The sequence below is a fragment of the Leuresthes tenuis genome, unplaced genomic scaffold, assembly GCF_036924035.1.
Source record: "Leuresthes tenuis unplaced genomic scaffold, fLeuTen1.0.hap1 SCAF_10, whole genome shotgun sequence".
NCBI lineage: Eukaryota > Metazoa > Chordata > Actinopteri > Atheriniformes > Atherinopsidae > Leuresthes > Leuresthes tenuis.
The window spans coordinates 26,367,318-26,374,446 of record NW_027325364.1 but is presented as its reverse complement, the minus strand read 5'-3'; the positions used below and the strand labels follow the sequence as shown (position 1 = coordinate 26,374,446).

Sequence of the window (7,129 nt, the reverse complement as noted above, 5' to 3'; positions counted from 1 at the left end):
GACCTCTCCTCCCGCTTTTGTTAATATATAGTCGGGCATTCGAACCTTTTCTTACCCGCTTTTTACAAATTATGGTCGAACATTCACACCTACTTGCAGCTGAATACTTCCGCTCCACCTTTTAGGTATGTATGGTTGGCATTTGCACCTCTTTTTATACTGATTGCTGAAGATTAAGTTGTTCTTTCTCAAACTACAAATTTTTTTTAATTGTTGAAACTTGATTTGAAGTGGATAAATAAGGAGGACAAACAGTTTTAAGTCAGGCTGATAGAAGGAATTAATTTTATAGCAAAATCTGTATTTCGTCATATGTCGAGAGATGCTTATTGCTGAAGAAGTTCTTTCTCATTCTACAAAGTACAACGTTGTTTATCGTTGAAACTTGATTAGACATGAATAAATATGAAGGACAAAGCAGTCTTAACTTGGTTTGAGTTAATGAATTCGTTTTATAGGAGAATCCGAATTCGTGCATAACTCATAAAATAGAGCTTATTTTCGGATTCCTGAAGATTGAGTCTGGTTCTTTCTCATAATACAAAGTTTGTTGTTTATTGTTGAAACTTCATCAGAAGTGAAGAAATAAATGAATGCCTATCAACAAATGTGGGATCTAATCTCTACTGCTTCCTCTAAAATAATTTCCTTTCTCAATTTAGAAATGTGTGTGTGTAAGTCACAACACCCGTGACACCAAAACGGCTTTCTTTTCTCTACACTCTGCACTATGAGCACACACACCAAATCAGAAAGGGTTTTTTCTCTCTTTTCTACATTATGGACTGTGGGGACACAAAACCGCTCTCTCTCTTTTTTTTTTTTTATCGTGTGCCAGGGCGTTGTCTCACGTATTAGATTATGCTTAAGATACGAATGGGTTTATCAGTCACATCAGAATCCATACATACTGATCCTCCCGTAATAAAATGGTCGGATCTTATCAAACACACTTTGTTTCTTGTGACAATCAAGTCAGCGAAACAGCGTATACACGTCAAGACACTGAATCAAGTTTGCCACAAGAACTCATAAGTTTGGCAGTATTGCTCTGCCGTCAGCAATCATACACCCATTTTATTTTCGTGAGACATGTGCAAGCACCTGTTCATCTACTGTTCTATCACTATGAATTAGTGATCTATTATCAATAAGGATACTTCTACAACTACTATCAAAGTATGTCCGGACTTCTTATGTTGTCAGTTGCTATATATGAATAAGTGGGTAGCTACTGACAAGCATTAAGCATGTCACACAGCCCAAACATATAACATTTCAGGACACACCACACAGTTAACAACCACAGTGAAGCGTGTCAAAGCCCAAACATGTAACATTCAACAGGACACTTACACAACACATTCAAATCAAACAGTCAGACAACATACAAGAACATATACCCCAGCCGGCATTGCTCCCTGCCTATTTTCGTACAGCACACTATGTGTGCGCACACCTTTATTCACAAACTCTTCAACTTATACTCTTTTACCGAAGCTGCTACAGCTCGATTGGCCGAATACCCTTTGATCCTATTTCGGTGAATTTGACATCTGCCTTACATATAACAGATTAGCGGTTTAGCAGTTTTAATTTAGTTTGAGTGAAGGAATTCATTTTATAGCAAAATCCGAAATCGTGAAGAACTCATGAAAGTAAGCTTATTCTGGGATTCCTGAAACTTTAGATTTGCTCTTTCTTTTACTGCAAAGTACAACGTTGTTTTTTTTGTTTAAATCTTTCTAGACATGGTAAATATTAAGGACAAAGCAGTTTTCACATAGTTTGAGTGAAGGAATTCATTTTATAGATAAAATCCCAAGAGTCTGCTGAGAAAAGAGAGTGAATGCGAAGTAGACTTTAACACGGCTATGGGAGCGAGCCGAGTGTGGGCTAACCGGGAGAATTGCTTGAAAGAAACGCGACACCGAATGAGCGATCAGAACAAAGCCTCAATACGGGATTCTCGTGGTGTTTTTGTTGCTGCCTTGTCTTTTGCACAGAGTAAAAGACAAGGCAGCCATCGAATAGGGCCCGATTGTTCCTAGTTGGTCAGCCGAGGAGCAAGGGGGGGGGGAGCAAGCGTCTCAACCAAGCAAAGCTCACCATGGGGAAGGTGGCTATGCCAACTAGCCTGTTGCCCTGCTCCCGCAGTGACGGATAATCGTACTCTGGTTTCTCTTCATAACGTACAAGTCTTTCGCCTTTTACTAAAGATTTCTGTGGAGAGCAGCACTAATGAGTTGTTTCTATTTTTGGCAGGCTTTACCTTTGCTGGTAAAGCCCTTTCTGTCTGTGCAAAAGAAATCTTCTTACTGTGCAGAGTGACTTCTCTGAGTAGAGTCGCCTTACTTGTTGCGACTGTGCCGATGTTCGAAGCTGGAGTGCAAAGTTGTTGCTTGAATGGTGCTTGCTGGAGCGTGCGGGAGTGCAAAGTTATACCATTTAAAAGGGCTGAAGAGTGCTCAGTGCAGCACTCTTCAGTCCAACAAATTAAAGACGGTAAAGCCACAGTCAAGCCAACAAAGAGAAGGACCAAAGGTGGCAGTTGGTGAACAAAGTGAAGAGGTTGACCCAATAAATTCAAACTTCCCGCCAAAAGCTTGGATTGGAAGTGAGGAGCAAAAAGGGGAGGGGTCTGTAGAGGCCTCACCACTCAGTGTTGAAGTCTGTGAGAATTCACAGGCAGAGGGTGGAGCTACGCTAAATGAGGAGGAAGAGCAGACAGGTGAGTCTAGTGAAGATACTCACCTCCCCGAAGGTCAACAGCCAAAGAGGACGGCATCTGAGCCTCTGATTCCCCAGTGGTATCAGAGATGAGGGGAAGAGTTAGGTCCCTTTCAGACAGTTCTTCAGTGGAAGAACCTAGAGTCTTCCCCTCCGACTCACCAAATGAGGTCTCCTTTTTAACTTCAGCTCTGCAATCAACCCCCAGGGACTCAAAGTTAAATGCAACATTGCGTCAGAGGCCAACACCGAGAGTCCGAAAAGGAAATATAGATCACCCTACTCACTTTTCACCTAAAGAAATGAAGGAAGAGCTAGTTTCCCAAGAAATAACCTGTGTGTAATTTGTTTTGATAACTTAGAAAAACGAAAATGACATATCTACTTTCCTTTATGCTTTTAATGGTTCTCACCTTCTCAACACTAAATGTGAGAAGTGTGAAATCAAAGACAAGAGCCCAGAGTATTTTATCCTTCTTAGACTCCATAAAATCAGATGTGTTTTTAATACAAGAATGTGGACTACCTTTTTTAAAAAACCATAGACAATGGGAGGAAAAGTCGCCCCATTTATCGATATGGAGTGGCTCAAATCAAAATAAAAGTGATGGTGTGGCCATTCTAATTAAAAATCCGCATGTTCTGGTGAAAGGTAGCACAATGGTGAGAGACGGACGGGCACTTTTAGCACACTTGAATTTTATGGGTCAAGACTTTAACCTCTTAAATATTTATGGTTTCAATGGAAAAAATGAAAGGTATGACCTTTTAGAAGATATACAGCTTTACATGCTAGGGCAAGTACCTTTAGTTGTAGGAGGGGATTTTAACTGTATCTTGAGCAGGAAAGATAGAAAAAGAGCAGGGGTAGATTTTAAAGTGGATAAGACTTCGATTTTACTTCAGGGCATATGCAGGGATTTTAAGCTTACTGACTGTTTTAAAACCATGCATCCCAGAGAGGAGGGCTTCACCTGGTTTAGTCATGATGGCACCAGAGCCTCTCGCATTGATTATTTCTTTACTAGAGATTGCCCACCCACTGATGTTAGATTAACCCCTGTTTTCTTTTCAGACCACCTTATGCTCTCCTGCACCCTTTCACCCCCTTCTGGTGTGACGGTAGGAAGTGGTCTGTGGAAACTCAACTGTTCCCTGTTGGAGGATGAAATCATAGTCAGTCAGTACAGGGAATGTTATAAAGAGTGGCAGACCCTTCAAGACCTCTACGAAACACATGCACAATGGTGGGAAATGGTGAAGGAAACGACCCAGACTTTTTTTAAACAGCAAGGTAAACGTAAAAAAAGGAAAGAGAATAGATGTATGATGGGACTACATAAACGCTTACAGCGCTACTTTAAACTAAATCAGTGTGGCATAGACTTTAAAGAAGAAATCAAAGATGTCAAAAAGGAAATGTCAGTTTTAGCAGAAATAAAGAGTAAAGGAATTTTTGTAAGAAGCAGGGAGCAGGAAATTGAGGAAGGTGAAAAAGAAAGAAAGTTATAAATAAAAAGGAGTGTATTCAAAATCTAAAAAGAGAAGATGGGTTTTTAACAAAATCCACACAAGAGATGATTGAAACTGTACATACCTTTTATAGTAACATGTACAAAGAGAAACCAGTGCACTTGGAAACATCGGCAGAAATCTTAAAATTCGTTGACAAAACCGTAAAAGAGAATGCACACTTGACACAGAATTTTACTGCTTTAGAGTTAAAAAAATGCCTAACAGGTTTTAAGAGAAGTCGAGCTCCGGGTTTAGACGGGCTTCCTGCAGAATTCTATCTGACCTATTGGGACCTTTTATCATCAGACATTTTAGATGTTTTTAAAGATTTTGAAAAACTCGACCGACTGCCTGACAGTTTTAGAGTGGGAATAGTGACTCTACTTTATAAAAAAAATGATAAGACTGACCTAAAGAATTGGAGGCCCATCACACTTTTAAACTTTGACTGTAAACTTTTTAGCAAGGTTTTAGCGACATGGATGTCCTCTGTTTTAGAGGAGGTAATTCACCCAGACCAAGCTTGTGCCATCTCAGGGAGACAACTCACCGACAGCCTCGTACTGATTCGAGACATCATTGATTACGCTAGAGACAGAAACACCCGGCTTGTCATCTTAAATTTAGACTTTGAAAAAGCATTTGATCGGGTCTCGCATCAATATCTCTTTCAGGTGTTGCAGCCATCGAAAAGGGCCCGATTGTTCCTACTTGGTGAGCTTTGCTTGGTTGAGACGCTTGCCCCCCCCCCCCTGCTCCTCGGCTGACCAAGTAGAAACAATCTATTCGATGGCTGCCTTGTCTTTTACTCTGTGCAAAAGACAAGGCAGCCACAAACACCACGGGAACACCGTATTGAGGCTTTGTTCTGACCACTCATTCGGTGTCGCGTTTCTTTCAAGCAATTCTCCCGGTTAGCCCGCACTCGGCTCGCTCCCAGAGCCGTGTTAAAGTCCACTTCGCATTCACTCTCTTTTCTCAGCAGATTAAAAGAAAGTTTCATCTTGGGCTCCCTGAAACTTCCATCCTGCACCGCTGTTTGCTTTTTCACAAGAGCAGAGGAGAGCGCACCGTTCCCAGCGGCACTGCAGTACCGGGTCGAGGCTTGGAGTGAACGGAGCAAGCTTCTTTTTCAACTCCTATTCTTAAAAATCCATTTAATATGTTGTCCTCGTATAGAGGACATATTAAACTGATAAGAACAGATACTACACTTGATCTTAGCCAAAAGGCCGAGAAGCGATAACTGTCCACTGGTTCAGGTCCGAGGGCCCTTGCTGGCACAATGCGCACTTGTAGCAGTGTTCTTTTTATGGCCATAGGTGGCCAGAGTGTCACGTTGCACCTCCGCCCACCCGCTGCACTGAGCACTCTTCAGCCCTTTTAAATGGTATAACTTTGCACTCCCGCATGCTCCAGCAAGCACCATTCAAGCAACAACTTTGCACTCCAGCTTCGAACATCGGCACAGTCGCAACAAGTAAGGCGACTCTACTCAGAGAAGTCACTCTGCAAAGTAGCAAGATTTCTTTTGCACAGACAGAAAGGGCTTCACCCGCAAAGGTAAAGCCTACCAATAATAGAAACAACTCATTAGTGCTGCTCTCCACGGAAGTCTTTAGTAAAAGGCGAAAGACTTGTATGTTATGAAGAGAAACCAGAGTACGATTATCCGTCACTGCGGGAGCAGGGCATCAGGCTAGTTGGTATAGCCACCTTCCCCATGGTGAGCTTTGCTTGGTTGAGACGCTTGCCCCCCCCCCCTTGCTCCTCGGCTGACCAAGTAGGAACAATCGGGCCCTATTCGATGGCTGCCTTGTCTTTTACTCTATGCAAAAGACAAGGCAGCAACAAAAACACCACGAGAATCCCGTATTGAGGCTTTGTTCTGACCGCTCATTCGGTGTCGCGTTTCTTTCAAGCAATTCTCCCGGTTAGCCGACACTCGGCTCGCTCCCATAGCCGTGTTAAAGTCTACTTCGCATTCACTCTCTTTTCTATGCAGACTCTTGGGATTTTATCTATAAAATGAATTCCTTCACTCAAACTATGTTAAAACTGCTTGTCGTTCATATTTACCATGTCTAGAAAGATTTAAACAAAAAAAACAACGTTGTACTTTGCAGTAAAAGAAAGAGCAAATCTAAAGTTTCAGGAATCCGAGAATAAGCTTACTTTCATGAGTGCTTCACGATTTCGGATTTTGCTATAAAATGAATTCCTTCACTCAAATTAAATTAAAACTGCTAAACCGCTAATCTGTTACATGTAAGGCAGATGTCAAATTCACCGAAATAGGATCTAAGGGTATTCGGCCAATCGAGCTGTAGCAGCTTTGGTAAAAGAGTATAAGTTGAAGAGTTTGTGAATAAAGGTGTGCGCACACATAGTGAGCTGTAGGAAAATAGGCAGGGAGCAATGCCGGCTGGGGTATATGTTCTTGTATGTTGTCTGACTGTTTGATTTGAATGTGTTGTGTAAGTGTCCTGTTGAATGTTTGGGCTTTGACACTTCACTGTGGTTGTTAACTGTGTGGTGTGTCCTGAAATGTTATATGTTTGGGCTGTGTGACATGCTTAATGCTTGTCAGTAGCTACCCACTTATTCATATATAGCAACTGACAACATAAGAAGTCTGGACATACTTTGATAGTAGTTGTAGAAGTATCCTTATTGATAATAGATAAACTAATTCATAGTGATAGAACAGTAGATGAACAGGTGCCTGCACATGTCTCACGAAAATAAAATGGGTGTATGATTGCTGACGGCAGAGCAATACTGCCAAACTTATGAGTTCTTGTGGCAAACTTGATTCAGTGTCTTGACGTGTATACGCTGTTTCGCTGACTTGATTGTCACAAGAAACAAAGTGTGTTTGATA

General features: G+C 41.6%; 3 non-coding genes across 3 annotated transcripts; 1 reads left to right on the top strand and 2 right to left on the bottom strand.

The window, feature by feature from the left end:
• Positions 1-2,169: 2,169 nt before the first annotated feature.
• Positions 2,170-2,285, top strand: LOC140317375 (U5 spliceosomal RNA). The gene has a single exon (XR_011917695.1). It is a non-coding gene; the product is annotated as a U5 spliceosomal RNA (small nuclear RNA).
• Positions 2,286-5,305: 3,020 nt separating this feature from the next.
• LOC140317113 (U2 spliceosomal RNA) lies at positions 5,306-5,489 on the bottom strand. The gene has a single exon (XR_011917459.1). It is a non-coding gene; the product is annotated as a U2 spliceosomal RNA (small nuclear RNA).
• Positions 5,490-5,795: 306 nt separating this feature from the next.
• LOC140317234 (U5 spliceosomal RNA) lies at positions 5,796-5,911 on the bottom strand. Its single transcript, XR_011917566.1, has one exon. It is a non-coding gene; the product is annotated as a U5 spliceosomal RNA (small nuclear RNA).
• Between the last annotated feature and the right edge of the window lie 1,218 nt (positions 5,912-7,129).